This window comes from Dicentrarchus labrax, unplaced genomic scaffold (genome assembly GCF_905237075.1).
Source record: "Dicentrarchus labrax unplaced genomic scaffold, dlabrax2021, whole genome shotgun sequence".
Taxonomy (NCBI): domain Eukaryota; kingdom Metazoa; phylum Chordata; class Actinopteri; family Moronidae; genus Dicentrarchus; species Dicentrarchus labrax.
In genome coordinates, this window is record NW_026136701.1 from 1,193,724 (window position 1) to 1,216,579 (window position 22,856).

The 22,856-nt window shown below is 42.0% G+C and overlaps 1 protein-coding gene across 4 annotated transcripts in view; it reads left to right on the forward strand.

Annotated features, from left to right (window-relative positions):
• Positions 1-1,829: 1,829 nt before the first annotated feature.
• LOC127369612 (disks large-associated protein 1-like) overlaps positions 1,830-22,856 on the forward strand; it is a 152,260-nt gene continuing 131,233 nt past the window's right edge. For 3 of the 4 annotated variants that reach the window (XM_051411178.1, XM_051411171.1, XM_051411195.1), the window contains exon 1: positions 1,830-2,019. The gene's annotated coding sequence lies outside the window, so the exon portion shown is untranslated. Of the gene's footprint in view, positions 2,020-10,159; positions 10,563-22,856 lie in introns of those variants that run through there. The other variant, XM_051411187.1, reaches the window with a different exon arrangement.

Consider the following 22,856-nt stretch of genomic DNA (forward strand, 5'->3'; position numbering starts at 1 on the left):
TCCTGATATTTTAAGGTACCTTTTATACAATTTTGTTTGTATGATGTTTCTTTAAACTTTTAAACATTCATACATACTTCAATTCAGTGTTGTGTTCTCATTGTTCCATTAGCTCTTTGGTTGTTTTAACTTTTCTAATGCAGGATGAGGCTGTTTATCAGAGTTAAGGCTCTGTGAATATAGCTTGTGCTCAGGTCTTCAAAATGTATTTCTTAAATAATAATCTAAACTCTAAAAATAACAATTTAAGTTAGTTGTCTTCAAAGAAATCAAATAAATTATGGTAGAATATAAAGATATAGGCCTACTGTATATAGTTTTTAAGTTTTCTTACACCCTTAAAATCAAGAAGGCCTAGCGTCCCACCGGAAGCTTTGGCGACCCCCTAGTGGGAATCCTGACCCCTGGGTTGGGAACAGAAAATCCTCAACTCCCATGAAGATAAAGATGGATGAAATATTTCAATACAATAAAATCAAAGTTATCTTTATTGTTTTGACAATATCTCTTCCAGCAGCGAAAATGATGCTTGGAGATTCAATCAGTCCCTTAATGCAAGATGTGAAAGTAAATTACTGCCTTTCCTTAAGTACTTATTATTGGGATTTCCCCCTTTTACAGCACACATGCACATGAATACATGAACTCTAATGAATTACAATGATTCCATTTCTGGTCTTACAGGATACATGTGGAAGAAACATCCTCCTCTCTCCCTCTCTCCTTCTCCCAGTTGCATGAATCGACCAGAGTGAAGTCCACTGCAGGTACAACATTCTACTTCCGATTTTCCTTCAAAGTAAAGTCCTTATTTTCAAATTAAGCATAACGTATCAGAGGGTCAGAGGTGAATCATAGGCCATAGACTGTTAGGGCTGTGTGTTCTGTAATATGCACCGCTGACACAATATGAACTCCTTCTTTTTGACCTAATCTTGAGGGTTGTAGAGGGGTCCTGTATTAAATGTAGCTGAATATCTATATTATTTACTTTATATTGTGTTTATGGTCCATTTCTTACATTTCTGTTTAATCAAATTACCATAAACAAACTGACACAGCTAACCTTGAGCAGGTAGTGCGTAAATAAAGACACTATGTTCCACTGTTTGGAACAATGACGTGAAAAGTTTAATTGGCTCTTATCCTGCTGACTTGGATACCCTCAGACCCCAAAGGTATACTTTTCGTCATATCTCACTTATTCTATCATCCCAGTTTTTCGATGTATTCCTAATGACTTCATTTAATTGTTTTCTGTTTTAATTTTGTGTTAAAAAAAAACCAACCAATATATTACCATGCAGGTGCATGCCCAGATCCCTGTGGTGGCACAAGCCACCCCTGAGATCTGATTGGCCACCCCAAGTGCCACCCCATTATTCTCCACTCCACAGAGGCATGAAGAAGGAGGGGATAAAAATTGCTTTAAAGTTTGGCTAAATTTGGTCCCTTGACCTCTGACCTCACCCCGATCAGCTGTTTATGTTCAGGCCGGTGGTTTCTTTGAAATGCCATTAGGAGCCCAAGGAGGAGCCAGAAGAACCAGATTGTTTCACAGATTATCTGTCTCCAGTACTACTGTCATGATATAGTGAACATTTTAGCAAATATGACAAAAAATATTTTATAAAACGTACCCACTGCAGCTTTTAAGTTATATATTTCAACTACACCTAGAATTGAAGTCAATTGAGTGAGAACTTTAGTATTTTCCAGTCATTCACTTCCATACTATATTTTTGCCTTATGCCACACAAGTGTGCGTGCTTTTATTTTGTTTAGCAAACTGAACTGTTTTCCGGTGTCATTCTGTTAACTTGCCGCAGTCCGCGAACCGCAGGCTTGCGCCACTTGATGCCCCCGCATTCACACTCTCTTTCTCTCTCTCTCTCACACACACACACACATACACACATTCCAGCGGTGACTGTGTTGTGATCGCCTTGCTTCCAGAAACGTACTTTTGGATTAGCAGCCGGTGCCTCCGTTCAGCGATGGTGTGAGGAACTGCTACAGGTAAGCTGGGCACCGGACCGCGTTTCATACATTCAGGTTCAAACGCGTGACGGACTCAAGACTCAACAGCTTATCAATACCACCACTGCTTCTTCACGAATGAGTCACACCGGTGAGACAGAGCACCGGTGATGAAAAATGACCCTTTGAAACGGTGTTTGTATCGTTACAGCCATCATTAACGCTCGCGTGCTGCATTGGCGTTCATGCAAGTGCTGTAGCACTGATACGTGCCATTCTCGCGCGTGGGGGGTTTCACGCGGCTGTTGTCGCCTTTCAGATTTAATTCAACGTTGCTAGTTTAATAATCTTAATGTAACACAATGTCTCGTGAAATATGGCGAAAAATCCTCGAGTGAACCCTGAGTAATTTGTCACATAGCCAACACGCAACGCCCTGTTAATTCCAATACAGGTGAAAGTTTCGGGGTTGATTGACGCTGTGACAGCTAGCCAAACGCCCGGCTAGCCAACATTTTTTGTGGGAGGAAATAATGTTGACAAGAAGCCAGAAGCGGTGAGGTGCAGTGGGGCTCTGTGTGCTTGAATGGGTTTCTTGACGGAAATGTTGAATGAGATAAGGTTTGGGTTGGTGGCCTTAAATTGCCAGAGATGTGCTGTGACATTCGCTCCATGTCATACAGCCAGTGCTGACATGTCCCTTCAAGCTGGTGGGCACGTGGATTATTTTTTTTTATTGTTACTGTTTTTTTTTAATATGTAGCTATGATCATTTTATAGTCAGGTTTGGTTCTACAAAGGTGCAAAAACATGCATTTCACCCCAATTTACAGGGCTGTATCTAGGCGGGCTGGCCGCCAACAGAAATTAACACATAAATTAATATTCTGTTATGGCTACATATTAGAACCCGTGCTTAAATTCTGTGAAAAAATACACATATTTGGATAAATGTCCAAAGAAATAAAATCATTTCTATTGCCACCTTTTAGGTATTTCTATTCAAAAGAAATTGAATTGGCTTTGACTAATTACAGTCCCCTCCAGTCACTTTTCTGATTAAGGACTGTGTATTGGCAATAATCTGGCAATACAATATGTATCATGATTAAATATATTGTGCTATATTGAGATACTCTAAGCAAGGTGACTATATTGCAATACAATCATTTTAATATTTTCTTTATATTCCTAATGTGTGTTTGCGATTAAATCAGCATATATTTTTGCCACTCCTTACAGACTCCATGCCACCCTCTGGAGGCCCCATGAATATATCTCTAGATCCGCCCCTGCTAGTGTAACACCCCTTTGAATAATAAATGCAAAGTGGAAGGTGGCACGGACTGTGGATGTGTTCTGTGAATTACATGTGCATTGTGGATACATTCTTTTTATGGGAATTTATGCCCCTTGAATTTTTTGAGAAAGTAGACAAGATTTAGTGTCAGCAGTGTAGAAGAACAGCACAAATAATTGACATGAAAATCTCTAAATATATACAGTATTTATCCTAATATAAATTTGGTGATTACTGAACTACAAAAACTGTTTTCGTGAAGTTTTATATATTTTTTTTCTGGAAAGGACCACCATGCCCCCAGTTTAATTGTGCCTCACCTAGGGCTTCAGGATATGGTAAAAACTTCATAACATCATATTTTGATTATTTTGACAGATAATGCGATATGATTTTGGACGCGTGTGGGAATGATTATTTTTTGCATCACAAATTTATAATCAAAATTGTTTCTTAAATCTGGAGAACAAGATTTGTAGTCAGGGCATCTCTGCAGCACTACAGTACTTCATTATCACGCTACAATTCGCATATTGGACTTTTCTAATATTTCAATTATTTGTGCAGCCCTATTCCCCCTCCAGAATTTTGGCATGCACGACGCCCCTGCATACCGCCCCAACACATTCTGTAATGCCCCCTAGATGCTGCATATGTAGTCGGCTCTAGCACAGCTGGAATTAGGGTTGCCATGGAGGAAAGGCATGGAGGCTCATGCGGTGGTGGCTGTACTGGCCGACAATTATCCCGGCCGAAATGAAATCTAAAAGGTTCGAGTGATGTCAGAAGTGCTGCGTGGTGCAGTCATTTTTGGCTGGGACATGCGCTCTCTATCTTCCGCCTGACTAAGAAGTTGTGAGCTCAGAGGAGCCAGAGTCAGTTGTCGCCTGTGGCTGAAGATGAGAGGACAAGCAGATCCTAGGCATGTTTCTAATTCAAGAAGACCAACTGGTAATGGTAAGAGTGTGGGCAGAGTGTCAGCTCGGAAATGACTAATTTTTTTATTATTATATTCCCACTCAGCATGGAAAGGGGAATCAGTTATAGAGCACATCACTTTAATTTAGTTTTTCCTACAGAGTGCCCTTTATCTTCTGTGTGTATGCATTCAGCATAACAGAATAATGTATTCTTATTCAGTAATGCATTTCTATATAAAGTAGGGCTGCAACTACAGATTCAGATGTCATAGAGGACAAAAGAAACCAGAAAATATTCACATTTAAGAAGCTCAAATCAGAGAATTTAGAATTTTAAACATTTACTCAAAAGAATAAATCCGATGGCGATTAATTTAATAGTTGACAGCTAATTGATTAATCGTTGCAGCTCTAATACAAAGTGATAACTTCATAAAGAGGGTTGAATAATTATTTTGTGGTGCTTAATAAAGTAAAATTCATTGGCATTTATTTCAACAATAATAATAATAATAATAATAATAATAGATTGAGATTATTTTTTATTACTGCTAGGGTTGTAAGAAAATATAAAAAAATATGATACTATATTGATTGTGTTTAAACCTCCAACCACTACATAGCAGTGTTGTTAAAATAAACTGAGGGCTATGGTGTTGGATATTGCAGGGACTGCGATAAATACAATGAAAATACATGGATAAAGTACAATTTTATGCATTTGGTGGTGTGTTCTTTATATTATGACAGTTTTCCTGTCTCAGTGTATCGCCTTGCTTACACTATCACACTATAATCGTTATTACGGTTTTAATCGTAACCCCTGAATCGTGATACATATTGTATATGATTCTTAGCAATACACATCCCTAATAGATGCTGAGATTTCTAAACAGTTACAAAGACTATGAACAGATGCTGGTTGCACTCATTTTTTTCAGTGATATGAGCCAAAACACTATATGTTATCAGTCACTATTTAATCCATTAATTGTAATAAATAAAATATAATTAAATTTTTTTTAGCAAAAAAAGCTGTCCTGTCATTCCCCTGACTGGGGGCCAGTCCATCGACACCACAGGGGTGCCAGTGTAGAGGGCTCTGTGTGGCACATGTGCAGCTGTACAGTGTTTTGGCATCCTATATGCATTTAAACACATTGTGTAACTCCAAGTGGACTTCCTGGATCCAAGTGCATTTTTTCACCAGTACTTTAAATAACACGCCCCTACCATAGCAGCCTCTTGCACTGTTTTAACACAGTGCTGTTTATGGTCCAACTCAGCTTTGTATTAGGTTCTAGTTAGCCTGTACGTGTGAAAGGCCCAGAGTAAAAGGGATTGTATGTGCTGGGTTAGTGGGGGTCATGATCCAGGGTAAGTACTGTTATGGTTTTTCATTAGAGGGAGTCAAGAAGCACCATAAGCTTTCTCTTCCCCATACACTATATGTGAACTTTCCAAAGACATAAGCTCGCTGACGCCCAAGAAACATCTAGCAAGAGCAAGTGTGACCCGACTTGACACTTCCTTTATGAGCTCACAGTTTCCTGATGAGTTTAGGGCCTCAGTCGCAAGTTTCACATCTTCTTCAATACATTATGATGTTCATTTAGTAAATTATGGTCCAATTTAAAATAGACGATAAAGCTTTTGGCAGGGCTACCTTTTGATCAGCAGTGCTGATCAAATACGAAGCAAGATTCTGTTACTGCGTTGCCTATTTCTCGCTTATGTCACCCCAATGGGTTTAGTTGACTGGTGGTAAATGTAAATTCCGAGGTCTTTGTCAATTTAATACCATAAAATAAGAATACTGTATTGCTTTTTAACTATTAGGAGCCTAAATCCTACAGCCGGCAAGGCAAACAACTATGTTGTGTCATTGTAACATCCAACTACCTTATTTAACCCTCCTATTACTGACATCTGTCACTGGTTCTGTCATTAAAACACTTTATTTTTTTGTTTTGGTCGTCTGTCCAATGTAATGTCACTGTAAACTAATTCCATGTGGCGAAGCAGAACCACTGTTTTTGTGTTTATTAATTACGTGGGTTTTATCTCCACTTCCTACATTCCTTTATGCTGTTTACAAGGTTATTATTAGAAGATAGGTCAGCTCAGTTTATGTGAATTATTAAGGTTAAAATACCCCCTGCTCCATATTCCATTCTACAAGTGGTTGTTTTATGGTAGAGCCATATTTTTTCAGAGTAAAAACTTTATTTGCACCATCACTAAGACTGAAGACAAGAAAGTGATGTATGGCTGCTCTCATCGATGTGTGGCTTAATCATCTATTTTACTGTAAATGGGACCAACATTTACTTAATGAACATCATGCTGTATGGAAGAAGACTTTAAATTAGAGATTGAGACCATAAACTCATTAGGAAACGGTTTACTGAGCTAATAAATCAAGTAAGACGTTGGATCATTTTTCCCATTTTTTTTAATACAGCCAATGGAGCTCCCCCTGCTGGCCTTTACATGGAATGCAGGTTTTATGTTGGCTTCACTTTTCAGACCTCGATGCATGCAACAAGCTACAGCTATTGTGAGTTACCTCTTTCCAGCACCAGACAGGAAGCAGCGAGCCTGGTTGTTGCTATGGTAATGGACTAATAATTGAGGTAACTCCTCAAATACCATCACACACACACAAACACACACACACAATAAGATGGTGAATTAACGGTGCTATGAGTTGGTGTTCAATTTGGTGTGTATCTGATCCACCAACCAGCACTTATTTGTGTACAGCGGAGGCTGAGCCAGTTGAAAAGACAAAGTGTAAAGTTTGAAGAGAATACATCTTATGGATTATATTTATATATGTATATTCATTCATATTCTGATGGACTTTAACTCCATTAAGAACACATTTTTTTTACTGAAACTGAAGTTAAGTGTATACATTTTAAAGTAAAATTAAATGCAAATCATTATTGTAATTATGCAGAAGGATGTTAATCTTATTATAATGTGTAAATGACAGTTTATCCACTGTGCACTCATTTCAACACGCATGCAAAGTACTGTAAGTCCCAGTCTGCATGAGGATTAACCTCAGGGAAATCCACAGTAACTGATCATATTCACATCACCCCACTCCCAAGCCCTCGTCGCCAGAAGCTGAGGGAGACCACTCTACGTTGTCATGGGTTTCAGACACTGTGCAAAAGACTTATGTGTTCATAGCGAGACTCTTCACTGCGAATTGTGGAAATTCAGCGCCACACCACGGACACGCCGTCTGACGCACAGTAAATATTTGATTAACTTTTGATCACCAACGCGTCTACATTGTAGTGATTGAATTTTAAAATCACTGCAAAATGCTGGAAATGGTATCACAGTTTGACATTCGATTGATCCTGGCTAACTTTGATGTCACGCTACAGACACGCCCTTCAAAGTACAGTCACAAATTGCACAAATTTTAATGAACAACATTTTTTGACTGTAATTTTGAAGCAGATCTGATAAGTTCCCTATGAGGCGTTCAAATACAAGGAAAAAATTCACTGAAAATGACCACAGAATTCAAAATGGTCCACTTTGATGGCACACGATGGACACGCCCTTCACGCAAATAGCACAGCGTTCAGTCAGCAACATTTTTTGACTGCTGACCAATTTTGAAGCGGATCCGATAAATTCCCTTGTAGGACTTTGTTCAAATACATGGGAAAAAAGTGAAAATGACAAACAAAATGGCCACCGAGAGTTAAAATGAAAATCAAAATAGCCGACTTCCTGTGGGTTTTAGGGCATGGGTCCAAGAGGCTTTTCTGTAGGTCTCGTTACACGTGCCTACCGTGTTTCATACATATTGGTGAAACGTGGCGCCGGGGCTGCTTTGTTGAAATATTGTAAGGGGCGCCCCAAACACGACAAACAGGATTTTTGGTATGTGAGCTACAGGCACCAGTCTACACGTGCCATGTGAATTTCATATTCATAACTATTACATTCTCTGCAGAGTGATTTACACTGCCACCAGAGCGCCACCTAGTGGCGGATTGTTGACACATTTTTTAGCAAGCCTCAGGGAGCCATTGGCAAGCATCGTACCAAGTTTTGTTTTAATCATACATGCCGATGTGGAGATATAAACTTCTTCATTATAAAGAGCGCCACCTTGTGGCAATGACCTGAAATTGTACATGATGCCTAAGGAAGACATGTGGAACTATGGACCCAAGCTTGGTGTCAATTGGACATACCAATGTGGAGAAATGCTCCACTTCCTATTTTGAACATAATCTACAGAAAGTGCTAATTTTATAACATGCTCATTTTTTGAAATATCAAAATACTTTAAATTAGTTTTTTTGCCAGGACAGTCTCCAGATGCTACATGACAAGTTGCATGCGAATCAGACAAAAGTGCAAGGATGGAACACGCAAACGTAGTTTTTGGACATTTTGCGCTCTAGCGGAAAAAAAGTCTAGGCAAAAGTGGGCGTGGCCTATACAGGGAGATGCAGCTCCATTCACCGAACGCGTGGATATAGGTTTTTGGAATGTGAGACAAACGATGCGGGAGTTATTAGCCTAAACCTACTTTCTTAATAGTAGTGCCACCTAGTAGTGGCCGATCTGAAAGCGACGCATAGCATATCCCATTTTCACCAGGCCTGACAACTTTACCAAATAAAATTTGAGTTTGCGTATATATGTTAAGGGGGTCAAAAATGCAGTGACCGATTCCCGCAAATAATAATAACTTTAGCAAATACAATAGAGACCTCACAGTGTTTGACACTGGCTCAATCCCTAAAAATACACTGGAGGCAGTAATAGAGAGCTGTCTGAGAATTTTCAAGCTTCTTCAGGTTTTGATAACACTTCCTGTCACCATTGAGATCCATTTCTCTTTTCTGGAAAGACCCCCAAGAGGTTTGGATGTATCCAGCAGTAAAAGCAAGAGACACGTGCATTCAGTTTCCAGACTTGTAGGTACACTGACAGGTGTTCCTATTATTTTGTCCACCACATTTATACTAATAAGGGTAAGCTAATTAACTGAACCCCTGAAAACTGCACACAGCACAGATGTGAGCCTTTATAGTCCCCATGAAACAGAAAACAGACTTCCATGTTTCTTGTTTCCTGGGGGAGGGACTTGTCATACATGTTGATTGGCTGCCAATGGCAGATAGAGTTAGCAGCAGTTAATTAGTGCTTAGCTACTTTAGCAGACAGTTTCTGTCAATCAGGAAACTAAATCACAGAGAATTGAACCTGAGAAGCTGGAGGACATCAGAAAACAGGATCCAGTTTCACCAAAATCACTGAAATAAGATGATAAAGTTGTGCATTTGTACGGTAATCAGTGATGCCTGGCCATAGGTGTCTGTAATACATTAGCCCTCGGGAAACATTGGAGGTGTCATTAAAGAGAACACAAAATTAGTATATGCCCCTGAATGCAGAGTTATAAATAACTTTTTACTGTTTTTAAGGAAACTCTAAAATACCGTCAAGAATATGTGAAAATGCCTTTTGTCATTGTTGGGCCAGATACTGGAGTTTAGGTTTAGCTGTCTGTTCTGAACAAGTTAGTAATGATAATAGTAATAATAAAATAGAATGTACAGTTGCAATCATAAATATTCGACTCCCCCAAAGTTTTTTCAAAGAGCAAGATTCTGCTTCGGATGACTTCTTTGAGTTGAGTGATACATAAAATCAACACAGAACATGCATGATGTAGTATTTGTGTGTAAGAGTATATTTAGTTAAGATAGTCATAATTATTCAACCCCTATATAATTTTGCTGTTTTTAAAGCTGTCTGACAGTTTTTATGGCCTAAAGTGGAGTTGAAACATAATTAGGCCTTTGGGAAATCTATAATGATCCTTCATTTGCTTCAGCTGGGATATATATATATAAACCCCACCCATGAAGGTATTGAAGGTGAGCTGCAATCATGGGAAAGACAAAGGAGCTTCCACAAAAGCTGAGAGAGGACATTATTTCATCACACCTGAAGGCCTTGGGTATAAGAAGATTTCCCAAAAATGTAATGGACATTGGCAGCATTATAAGGAAGTTACAAGGAAACTTATGGAACAGCTGCAAACCTGCCTGGCCGTGGAAGAAAGCCCAACATTTCATCAAGAGCCCTTAGCAACTTAGTCAGGTTAACTAAGAGAAACCCCTGTGTGACTGCAAGACACCTACAGGATGACATGATGAAGGCTAGTACAAGTGCTTCAATGGCAACAATAAGACGTGCACTGAATAAACAAAGACCTCATGGCCGGACTCCAAGACACACTCCACTCTTGAGCAACAAAGGCCAGGCTTATGACCAGAAGAATACCATCCCCACGGTCAAACATGGAGGTGGGTGATTGATGATGTGGGGCTGTTTTTCTGTGGCAGGAACTGCTAATCTTTATCGTGTACCTGGCATCATGGATTCCCAGAAATACCAGGCCATTTTAAAGAGTAACATGATGCATTCTGTTGATGATTCTGTCTAACCTTGGTGATCATTGGACTTTCCAACAAGACAGTGATCCCCAAGCACACCTTCAAGTCAACCAAAGCTTTGTTGAGAAAAAGATCCTTGAACGTCCTGGAGTGGCCTTCTCAGTCACCAGATTTAAATCCCATTGTAAATCTTTGGTGGGAATTAAAGCAGGCAGTTGCAGCATGGAAGCCATCAAACATCACTGAGCTAGAGGCTTTGGCACATGAAGAATGGGCAAAGATTCCGATGGAGAGTTGATAGAAGCTTGTCAGCGCTTACTGAAAATGTTTGTTAGGAGTTATAAAAGCTAAAGGATGCGCCACAAAGTACCGAAGCTGGGGGTTGAATAATACTGCACGTGTTAAGAGTTACATTTTTCATTTGAACTTCAAAGTTAAGTCAACTGCTCTTGTCAAAATAACTCAAATGTATCAATACATATCTTTTGTTGTTTAATGAGGTTTTTTCTCATTTATTGTCATTATATTTCATCCACATCACTATAATGTCTTTTGAGGTGAGGGGGTTGAATATTTCTGATTGCAACTGTATATGTATGGTGACTGTATTTTTTTAAACCCACTGGGAATTTTGAGTTTGAGTTTTGCTATAGTTGTGGAGTGTCGAAGCCACAGAGTAGCAGATGGAGCTAACTCCATCCAATGTGAAGTCAGCAGCTAGTTTGTTTCGGGAGGTTGTTGGTACGATCCCCGGCTCCTCCTGCCACATGTCGAAGTATCCTTGAGCAAGATACTGAACCCCAAATTGCTCCTGATGCTGTGCATCGGTGTTTGAATGTGTATGAATGAGTTAGTTTCTGCTGGATGGACGTTGCCTTCTGTGTGTGAATGTGTGTGAAAAGGTGAATGTGGCATGTAGTGTAAAAGCACTTTGAGTGGCCGGAAGACTAGAAAGGCGCTATACAAGTACAGGTCCATTTACCATTTACCATTAGCACACTGTTTTATGTAAAGCATGTGAAATAAAATCCATCGTTTAAGATGATATTACGCGATTAAGATGCTAATTTCCATTTGTGTTAATAGAAATTCTCAATATGTATTAGCATTGAGCTAGAATGATCAGGTAGGGAGACATCCCACTACCACCATTCACACTGTGCTTTTAAAGACAGTTGCATGAAGGCAAAAGGTTGAGAGGAAATAGCTGGGCTGATTAATCTGCTCTATGTTTAAGCTCTTTCATTGCTTTTTGCTGCTTTCTGGAGTGCAGTTTGAGAGAACAGTTTGTCTCTGACCTTCCTCAAACTATTTCAATACATTAGCTAGTTGGTGAGTCACTCGGGTTGTCAGAGTGAATTCCTGTTGGTACTTTCACAGCTCTTGGTTTTGATGTGCTGCCTAGACAACACATCTCGTGTGAACACAATGAGTGGCTTGACACTTAAAATATGACGTGACAAGTTGAACGGCCTGTTACTCCTCCACTGTTAGCTCTGCTCAGTATGTGATGTGATATTCATTATTGAAGAGCTGAAAAATTGAAGAGACAAGAATAATTTGAAGCAGCTCCTGGTATGTCTGCCATTGCTAGCGCGTGCAGAGTCAAGCACTACTGTGCTAAATTGAGTGCGCTTCTTCGCAAATCTAGGGTTACCATCTAGATGTAACTCTGTGGCCCTGCTTTGAATGAGTGCACTGTTCTTCTGTGTCTTTGGTGATGAGACTTCTCAGGGAAATACAGATGGACTCGTGTCCATCGTATGATTACAATATATTACAATAATATAGGATATCCTATACTTGGTACTCAATTAATCTGTGTAGTCTATATTAAGTACAGTAGTAGGCCCTGGCTGTGACTGCAGAGGAGCTTCAGGCTGCCTTGCTCTGATGCCACACTGCATTAGCTGTGCACAGTGAATATCAGAGCTGTCTTCTGGAGGTGCAGACCATGCAGGGGAAGCTGAATGACTCCCAGTAGGTCATTTCATATCATTATACTTCCACCAGTAACAGCTGGTAATCACCACTGTAAGGGTTGCATGATTACGGCCAAAATGATAATCAAGATTATTCTGATCAATGTTGATTCATTATATAATGATATATCATTATTTTATTCTTTCTTGTCCCATTACTCCCTGACATATTTTAGACTGACCGACAGGAAAAAAAATTAGAATGAGAATCACTTTTATCAGAATCACTTTTATTGGCCTGGTATGTACTGTTAAACATATCTATAAACAAACATTTGTAGACAGACAATAGTGCAATGGTGCAGAATGAAAAGGATGCTGAAATAAATATTTTATGTGCAGGTGTCTTTTATGTACATGAGGTAGGTAGATATGACAGTCTATTGTAGATACAGTACATACAGTATACACAGCATAAGTAGATGTGTTAGAATAGATTATTTCATTAAGAGTCCGAGTGTTATTGTACATGGCAGTTAACTGTTGGTCAGAGTGATGGCCTGTGGGTAGAAACTGTTCCTGTGTCTGTTTTGGCGAACAGTGCTCTGTAGTACCTACCAGAGGGAAGGAGCTGTATCCAGGGTGAGATGGATCTGCAGTGATGTTTCCTGCCCGTTTCCTGACTCTGGACAGGTAAAGGTCCTGAATGGAGGACAGGTTGGCACCAATGATCCTCTCTGCAGTCCTGACTGTTCACTGTAGTATGTTCTTGTCCTGTTTGGTGGCCGGTCCAAACCAGACAGTGATAGATGAAACAGACTGAATGATTGCAGTATAGAACTGGATCAGCAGTTCCTTAGGCAGGTTGAGCTTCCTGAGCTGGCGCAGGAAGTGCAACCTCTGCTGAGCCCTCTTGATGATGGTGTCAGTGTTGGACTCCCAATTAGGGTCCTGGGACATTGTGGATCCAAAAAACCTGAAGTTTTCCACAGCAGACACAGGGCTGTTGAGTTTGGTGATGAGGGGCAGAGTTCAGGGGCTCCTCCTAAAGTCCACTGCCATCTCAACAGTTTTGAGTGTGTTAGGCTGCATGTTGACTGCATCATCCACTGACCTGTTTGCTTGGTAGACAAACTGCAGGGTGTCCAGTAAGGGGCCTGTAATGTCCTTCAGGTGGGCAAACACCAGTCTTTCAAAGGACTTCATGACTACAGATGTCAGGGCGACTGGCCTGTAGTTATTTAGTCCTCTGGAGAGTTTTTTGGGAACCGTGACGATGGTGGAGCGTCTGAAGCAGGAAGAAACTTCACACAGCTCCAGTAATCTGTTGAAGATCTGTGTGAAGGTGGAGGGGGGCATCTCTCTCTCTCTCTCTCTCTCTCTCTCTCTCTCTCTCTCTCTCTCTCTCTCTCTCTCTCTCTCTCTCTCTCTCTCTCTCTCTCTCTCTCTCTCTCAAGGAAGTTTTTCCTTGCCGCCGTCGCCAAGTGCTTGCTCATGGTGGGTACTGTTGGGTCTCTGTAAATAATGTTATAAGGAGATCGGTCTAGACCTGTTCTATTTGAAAAGTGTCCTGACAAATAAAATTGAAGGAATTGACACGACAGGTCCCCGAAAGTGAAATCAGAATATCTCGATCACCCCTGGTGGCTGGCGTCAGTTTAGAAAGCACTTGATTTCATATGCAGCAGGGTTTTCTATGAGTCCCGCATTGTAAACGTCAATATCGTAGATAATCACAGTAATTTAATTGCGGGAAGCTAAAATGAGCTGTATTAGGTATTTTTATTTGGCTTTTACAGAATGTAGTAACCCCGGAAGAACCAGAGTGACAAGCTGTTCTAGCTTCTAGCTGTTTAGAATAGAATAGATCTTTATTGTCATTGTCACAGGTACAACGAAATTTAAAGTGCCCTCCAGTCAGTGCATCATTCATAGAAAAAAAAAGAAATATAAAATAATAAATAATTAATTTAAGTGCTAGTGTTACCAAAAAAAATAAGTAGAAACACATAATATCATTAGCAGCATACAGAGACACACAAAGTCATACACACCCAGTCATTGCATAAAAAAAAGAATGAACACAGTCATTGCATGCATACCATCTGTCCTTGCATTGATCCATTTAATATCTCCATATTGCACATTATTTTTTGCAGCATTGAGGGTAGTTATTGCAGTTGGATAACAACTGTTTGAGTCTATTTGTCCTTGCTTTAATTGATCTGTACCTCCTGCCTGAAGGCAACAGTTCAAACAGGGAGTGACCAGGATGGTGATTGTCCTTTATGATGTTCTGGGCTTTTTTGAGGCAACGGGAACTGTGTAGTCCTTCCAGTGTGGGGAGAGGGCAGCCGACAATCTTTTGAGCGATGTTGATGACCCTCTGGAGCACTTTCCCCTGAGCCGCTGTGCAGCTGGTGTACCATACGCATATGCAGTATGTTAGTATGCTCTCAATGGAGGCACGGTAGAAGGACACCAGCAGTCTTTGTGTGATGTTATTTCTCCTGAGTATTCTCAGGAAGTACAGTCTCTGCTGGGCCTTTTCCAACAGCTCAGAGGTGTTCACACTCCCAGGAAGCGGAAGTCTGCCACCCTCTCCACACAGTCCCCGCTGATGATTAATGGTGGGATCTCTGTTTTATTTCTCCTGTAGTCTATGATGAGTTATTTGGTCTTTGAGGTGTTGAGGAGCAGGTTGGTCTCCCTGCACCATGTTGACAGCCGCTCCACCTCATCTCTGTAGGCAGACTCGCCCTCCCCCCTGGAGATGAGCCCCACAACTGTGGTGTCATCCGCAAACTTCACCATGGTGTTGCTGTGATGGACAGGGGAGCAGTCATGTGTGTAGAGGGAGTAGAGCAAGGGACTCAGCACACAGCCCTGGGGAGAGCCAGTACTGCGGCTTAAGGCCGTTGATGTGTGATGGCCCACTCTGACCCTCTGTCTGCGGTCGGAGAGGAAGCTATTGATCCACATGCAGATGGTGTGACGAAGCACCAGGTCCCCCACTTTGACTACTAGCCTGTGAGGGAGGATGGTGTTGAATGCAGAGCTATAATCCACAAAGAGCATCTGCACATAGCTCCCCTGCTGCTCCAGGTGTGATAGTGTAGTGCTATGGCTATGGCGTCTTCTGTAGATTGGTTCGCTCTGTAGGCAAACTGGTGGGGATCAAGGCTGCGGGGCAGGGCAGCATGACGTGACTATGGACCAGTTTCTCTTCATCACCACTGGGGTGAGTGCTACTGGTCTGTAATCGTTGAGGCTAGAGATGTGAGGTTTCTTGGGCAGTGGGACTATGGTTGAGGATTTCAGGCAGGTTGGGACAGTGGATGTTCCAGGGACTGGTTGAAGATCTTTGTGAAGATTCCAGCCAGTTGATCTGCACAGTCCTTTAGCACGCATCCCGGGACGCCATCAGGACCAGCCGCCTTCCTCGGGTTGATGGCCCACAGCGTGCGCCTCACCTCATGCTCCTCAATTGTGAGGTTTGCGCTGCTGTGGGCCGAGTGGTGTAGTGGTGCTGTCTCTGATGCTGTGACCTCGAAGTGGGCCAAGAAGATGTTCAGCTCCTCTGCCAGCGCGAGGTCACCTTCAGCAGCTCTGAGGTTGGATCTGTAGTTGGTCAGATGCTGAACTCCCTGCCACACTTGCCTGCTGTTGTTGCTGCTCAGGTGGTCCTCTATCCTCCTCCTGTAGTCTGCCTTGGCCTATCTGATGCTCCTCTTCAGGTTGGCTCGGGCTGTGCTGTAGGGTTCTTTGTTGCCGGACCTCCAGCCGGTGTTCCTCTCCCTTAGCAGCTGCTGGACCCCCTGTGTCATCCAGGGCTTTTGGTTGGGGTAGACCCGGATGCGTTTGCCCAGCGTGACAGTGTCTATGCAGTTCTTAATGTAGCACAGAACACTATCTGTGAACACTTCCAGATCCTGATGTTCAAAGAACCCCCAGTTGGTCCTCTGAAAGCAGTCCTGTAGCTGCTGGGAGTCATCCTCTGGCTATGTGGCAACAGTCTTTGTGATGGCGGGAGCAGTTTTCCTGAGGGGGCATATGCGGGGATAGGGCTGGGCGATAAAACGATAACGATATCTATCGCGATAGACACGGGATCAATATCAATAGAAAATACGTTTGATAGAATGTTCGATAATTTCACTTGAACTCCGTTAGAGAAAAATAGGAACAAAACCCCAAGCCAGAACCGCAAGTCATTCTGGGGGATGTAGGCAGAGGAAGGGCTTTAGCCTCTCAACCTATCACGGCCCAGCTAGGCCAGGTTGGTGGCATCAACAGCAACAACAAAAAAAAAGTCAGACCAATGTTGTCTGCAAACTTTGCAAGGTCGTCGTCCCTGCCAAGTCTGGCAACATGACAAATTTATTTTATCACCTCAACCGCTCTCATCCACTGGAGTACAGCAGCCTCAAAGAGCCACAGCCACAGCCATCGACATCTGCCGGTACAAGTGGAACAACACACAAGCGGCAACAGACCACCATCGAGAGGTACACGGCAGCAGTGCCATACGACAAAACATCAAAGCGATATAAAGAAATAACGGATGCAGTGGCGTATCATTTAGCGAAGGACATGCTCCCGCTCAGCACAGTTGAGAAGTCTGGGTACAAGAATCTTATTCACGTGCTTGACCCCTATTACATTCTACCAGGCCGAAAGCACTGTTCCAAGACTGCTATTCCTAAGCTTTACATGAAACAGTTTTCCTTGCAGTGAAACCATGTTGAGTTGTTTTTGAGTTATTTTTATAATTTTATGCTGGTTTGATATTGACATATTACTGTTTGTTTCATGTCAAAGATGTTAGTTCTACCTCAGGTGTAGATTATTTTTTAATTTACAAAATACTTTGCACATTTTGTTGGATTAAGCATTTATTTAATGTCTATATTTGCATATTGACCAGTATGTTTATTTATTTGACTGTTTTTCATAGTTGTGTTGACCTCTTTATAAAGGTTAAAGGTTACGTTTAAAATTTAAACTCAGCCTTTTTTCCTCCTGGTCCTCATTTAGAATAGGTTGAAAAAAAACCAAATCAATAATTATTGATATCGACTGATATGAAACACTTATATCGTGATACATTTTTCAGCCATATCGCCCAGCCCTATGCAGGGATTAAAAGCAAGGACAAGTGGTCGGACTGGCCCAGGTGTGGTAGTGGCCTTGCCCTGTAGCCCTGTTTGATGTTCGAGTATACCTTGTCCAAGGTGTTATTTCCCCTTGTAGCACACTTAACATGCTGGTGGAATTTAGGGAGTGCTGCCTTGAAGTCTACTATGATATTCACGGCATCACGGTACCTGCTCTGTGTTTTGGTTATGCTAGCATGCAAAAGTCTGATAGCTGAGCTAGCATTAGCATCTGGTGGGATGTAAACAGCCATTTTCAAGATCACAGTGAACTCCCTAATAGTCAGATATTCTAAATCTGGAGAACAGTGACTGTCTACTGTCGCTGTGTTGGTACACCAGCTGTTGTTCACGTACACACAGAGCCCCCTCCCCTGCTCTTACCGGAGTCCACTGTTCTGTCATGGCGCTGTGTGGTGTAGCCTGCTAGCTCGATGGCAGAATCCGGGATGGATTGGTAAATGGTAATGGTAAATGGACCTGTACTTGTATAGCGCCTTTCTAGTCTTCCGACGACTCAAAGCGCTTTTACACTACGTGCCACGTTCACCCTTTCACACACATTCAGTCAGTGATGGCAAAGTCCATCGAACAGAAACTAACTCATTCACACACATTCACACACCGATGCACGGCATCAGGAGCAATTTGGGGTTCAGTATCTTGCTCAAGGATACTTCGACATGTGGCACCAGGATCACGGTGTTGTTCGCTGCAGTCTGTAGCCTCAATTCATCCATTTTGTTCGCGAGGGATCTAGCATTTGTGACAAATAGGCTGGGAAGCGGTGGTTTGAGTGGCTGCCTCCGTAACCTGGCTAGCATGCCGGCCCTGCAGCCTTGCTTTTGCCTTCTTTCTCTACGCCGCCTGCGCCTCCTCCTTGCTGGGATGGTGATCCATGGAGAGCCGGGGCTCCTCGCTAACTCCACCGGAATCTTGTGTGTTAGGAGGAGGTCATGTCGGCTGTAGGTGTTATTCGCCCGACAGAACGTACACAAAACAAGAAACTACACGTACAAAAACTGCCATACATGGCACCGACCGGGAAAACACTGAGCTGCGGCAACTGTGTGCGCCGGCATTTTTGTTGTAGATGTGTAGGTTCTGATCTTTTGGTCCTCCATTTTATATACCTGCCATACTGAAGATGGACTGTTCTGCTTTCTCTGCCCAGAGCCTTCCTGAGCCTGTGTGCTGCCCTGCTCTGTGCTACACCGGAGCCTTCTCCCTCTATTTTCCCCTGCTGTCTTTCAGTATGAAAGCTATTACGCTTCCCCCATACAATTCACACGTCTTCACACATACATATCAAAACTAGTTTTTAAAACTAGGTGGCAAAAGCACACACATTCTTTACTCAAGTACGAGTACAGATTAGGGATGGGATGATATATATACGATATTACTGTGTATTGCATGAAAAACTAAATTTATAGTGGCGAATTTCCATTGTCCTGTTAATCGTGAATATCCTCACATGGCTTGGCTTGAACTGGGTGTGTGCAAATGGAATAGATTCCAAAATAAAGAACAGAGGGTCTGTGATGCAGTAAATATGTGTTTAACAAGATGTAAGGTAAAGTGATTGCTGTATGTTTAGCGCCATTTTTAAAGTACCATAAAACTTCTAATAATGAGTGTTTATTTGCTTAAATCACTGAACTTAAGGTTATATAAGGTTACTATGGGGAACGCCTCCTGCGTTTAGCCGAGGCAAAAGCTAGCAATAAGGCAGTCTTCAAGGACAACATTTTAAGCTCTACTTGTTCCAGTGATTCAAAAGGGGGACAGGAGAGAGAGAGAGAGAGTATAGTACAGTGGGAAGATCCCATGATGGGGCCAGTGGTCTAGATGTAGGCAATTTACGACGCGCACCCTTCATGAATCGACACAGTACTTCCCATCAAAGCCAATATGGCAGGCAGAGATAGCTGCCAGGTACACCTTGATGGTTGTGAAGGCCTTACCTTTCTCAATAAGGTCCTGTAAAAATGACAGAATCACTGCTACACAGAAAAGGAACAGCTTGTGACTCTGAGCACCAGGTCTCAAACACATGCCACTTATGCTCATATAACGTCCTAGTTTAAGAGGCTCTGGTGCACTGAATAGTGTCAGTAACACTATGAGGGAGTCCACCTGTGCTCCGCTTAAACCACTCACGGGCCAATATTTCCCCACTTGCCTGCGGGCACAGGTCAAGGTTGGAAAAGCATACAGGAGAGTCTTTAGCCAGCGCATCCACCCCCAGTGGAGCCCTCTGATCATGTAGAGAAAAGAGCAGGAGGCACTGAGGATTCTCCATTGTCACGTAAACGTCCACGGTTGCCTGACCAAAGCTGTTTCACCACTTGGGGGTTAAGCTTTCAGTCTGCATACAGTGGGTTTCCCCTAGATAACAGATCGGCCCCATAATTCAGAATGCCTGGTACATGAGTCGCTCTCAGTTTGGGGAGCAGTGTACACCTGCAGTTTTTATCAGTCTGTGTGCCAGTGTGTGTAACTTGGGGGACTTCAGCCCCCCTTGCCTGTTGATGTAAGCCACTACGGTGGATTTGTCAGTCCTCACCAAAACATGATGATCCCTCAGCCAAGGGAGGAAGTGTTTCAGGGCCAAGTGACCAGCTAGCAGTTCCAGACAATTTATGTGGGTAGAATGCATGTGAAGGTCCCATCTCCTATTCACTGTTCTCCCCTTGTGAGTGGCATCCCAGCCCACCAGAGAGGTGTAGTAACACCTTGAGTCAGGAAACGCGGGCTCTTCCACTGTCGAAGTGCTAGAGAGCAGTCTGCTGAAAACCTCACCCGACGGTGGCCATCATGGTGAGGATTCAGGCCCAGAGAGGCTACCCAGTGTTGGACGGCTCATTTTTACAGGCGTCCCAGTGGTATGGCCACTATAGAGGAGAGTCATGTCCTCTCTAGTTCAGCTTGGTAAGCCATTAGAGTAAAAGAGGTATTGAGGGCTCTTACTGACAGTCGCTACCTTGTATCTTCTTGACTGGAAGCAGTCTGTCTTTGAGGGGAGAGACAAAGACAGATAGTAGCACTTGCTCCCCTGTCTTCTTTGCTTTCAGAAGTTTCTTGCCATTAAAAGGAAATTGCTAGAGTTATTAGCAGAAGTATTGCTACTTTCGTAGGATAAAAATATAGCTACTTTAAACCTGAGCCTGTCGGTAAGGAGTATTGGTACTGTTTGTGAACCAACAAGTAACTGTATGGCTGGGAAATAAGCACCAGGAGTTGTTTCAACATAGTGAGACATGAAACGAATGCTATGAAAGAGAACTCCTCCTGCCTTTATTGGGGACATGCGTCTATTTGGGACAGGCGTTTAATTCCTTTAGCACAAAATTCTTGCTACGCACAGATGGAAATTCTCTCTACGTGGGCTGCTTCTCTTGAGTTTTGTTCAGAAAATTTGACAGTTTACCGCCACCATGACACTTGAACGTGAACGTCGTTTTACGACAGCCAAAGATTTACAGCAGCCAGCATACAGACAGTGAGCAACAGACTTCACGTGACAATATTCACAACTTGGATTAGTTTTGATAAAACCCTTTTGATTCTTTTGACCAGTGGACCCTTACGGAATAAAGGAATAATGGAGGAATGGGCACAGATCGTACGGACTTAATGATCAAGGTTTTTTCCGTCTCTCTTGTTAACATGCCAGTAAGTCTGAATAAATTAACAGTATACTCTGGGTCACAATTTCCGTAAAATGAACTGAACGATTGAACTGTGGAGAATAACTGACGATGTGCAGCATGTCCATACTGACAAAAAAAACCCCATTTGTGTAGGCGATCTAAACCGCCTAAAACTCGCTCAAGCGGGCAACACGTGGGTTTTAAGAGGATTTATGCATCCAATTAATTTTCTATAAAATCTTTCCAGGCGTCTATTGGAGACCTGCGTTTATTTGTCAAAATGTGTAGCCACACCAGGCTTGTAAAGGAGACCTGATTCTATTCGGGAACCTGCTTTTCATTTATTAATTTGTCATAAGGTCGAGTTTCCCTCTCTTGTTAGATTTGCCTTGTTATTTTTTTACGTCTTTTGTCATTTTTGTCGCGTTAAATCGAACATGCGTGGTATGCACCGGTCTTGATGTTGGGAAGGCGTGCTATGATGGCATTCCCCCTCAAATCCTTTAAAACTAAAGTAACTAATTTGAAATGTAAGGAGCAAAAAGTACAGATATTTGTGTAAAAATGTAGGGGGTAAAGGTAAAAAATAGTCAGAAAATAAATACTCATGTCGCTTTTTCAGGTATCTGTATTTTACTTTAGTACTTTTCATCTGTGCTGGTTTAGAGGGAAGGGTGGAGGGAATTCCCCCTGCTCTCTCTGATCATCCTCACTGTGTTTTAATGCAGATGAAGTCACCTAATAGTCGCTCTCATTTACATATTTTTCTTTTCTCTTTTCTAACCAAAGAAGGGGTTTGAAATGTGATCGTGGCTCATACATATGTTGACCAGCAGTCGTTACCGAGCTGCTGAGCTGAGCTGCATACATGCTCTACATTTATTGTTAAGCTTAGATTGCTGGGGTACTTGTTCCCCTGTTCCCCAACTACTAAGCGCCTGCTCACAGGTGATTAAACTTATCCTGTCGGATTAGAGCTCTCCTCAGTGTGGGAGTGTGCAGACGATGCATTTATTGCTGAAATTAAGGTAAAATTAGACATGTACCATTACAATGAATGTGTACCTCACACTAGCCTTAACACTGTTTTTGTTGTTTGTCATCCTGACAGCATTAGCAATGTCAAATTTCTGCAGGGTCAAAAGAAAAATGACCTCAATGCTAAAACGTTTAATTGACAATAATTTTAACACCTATGACAACAAAAACTGAACCTTATAGTCAACATAAAAGTAGTCTTTATGGCATAATAGTTGAATTGGATTACTTTAGACAGTACCTAATAAAGTAGACAGAGTGTATAGTCATGACTCTCTTAGTGCTTGCAATGTAAGTGCTGTTATGCATGTAGCATGTGTATTGAATCATCTCTGCAAGAAAGAAAACTGAGTGAGTGATGCCATCAGGTTTCTTGTGTGGCTGATAGACAGAGAAGTATATACGTATAGCTGCACCAGGCTAGTAAAGGGG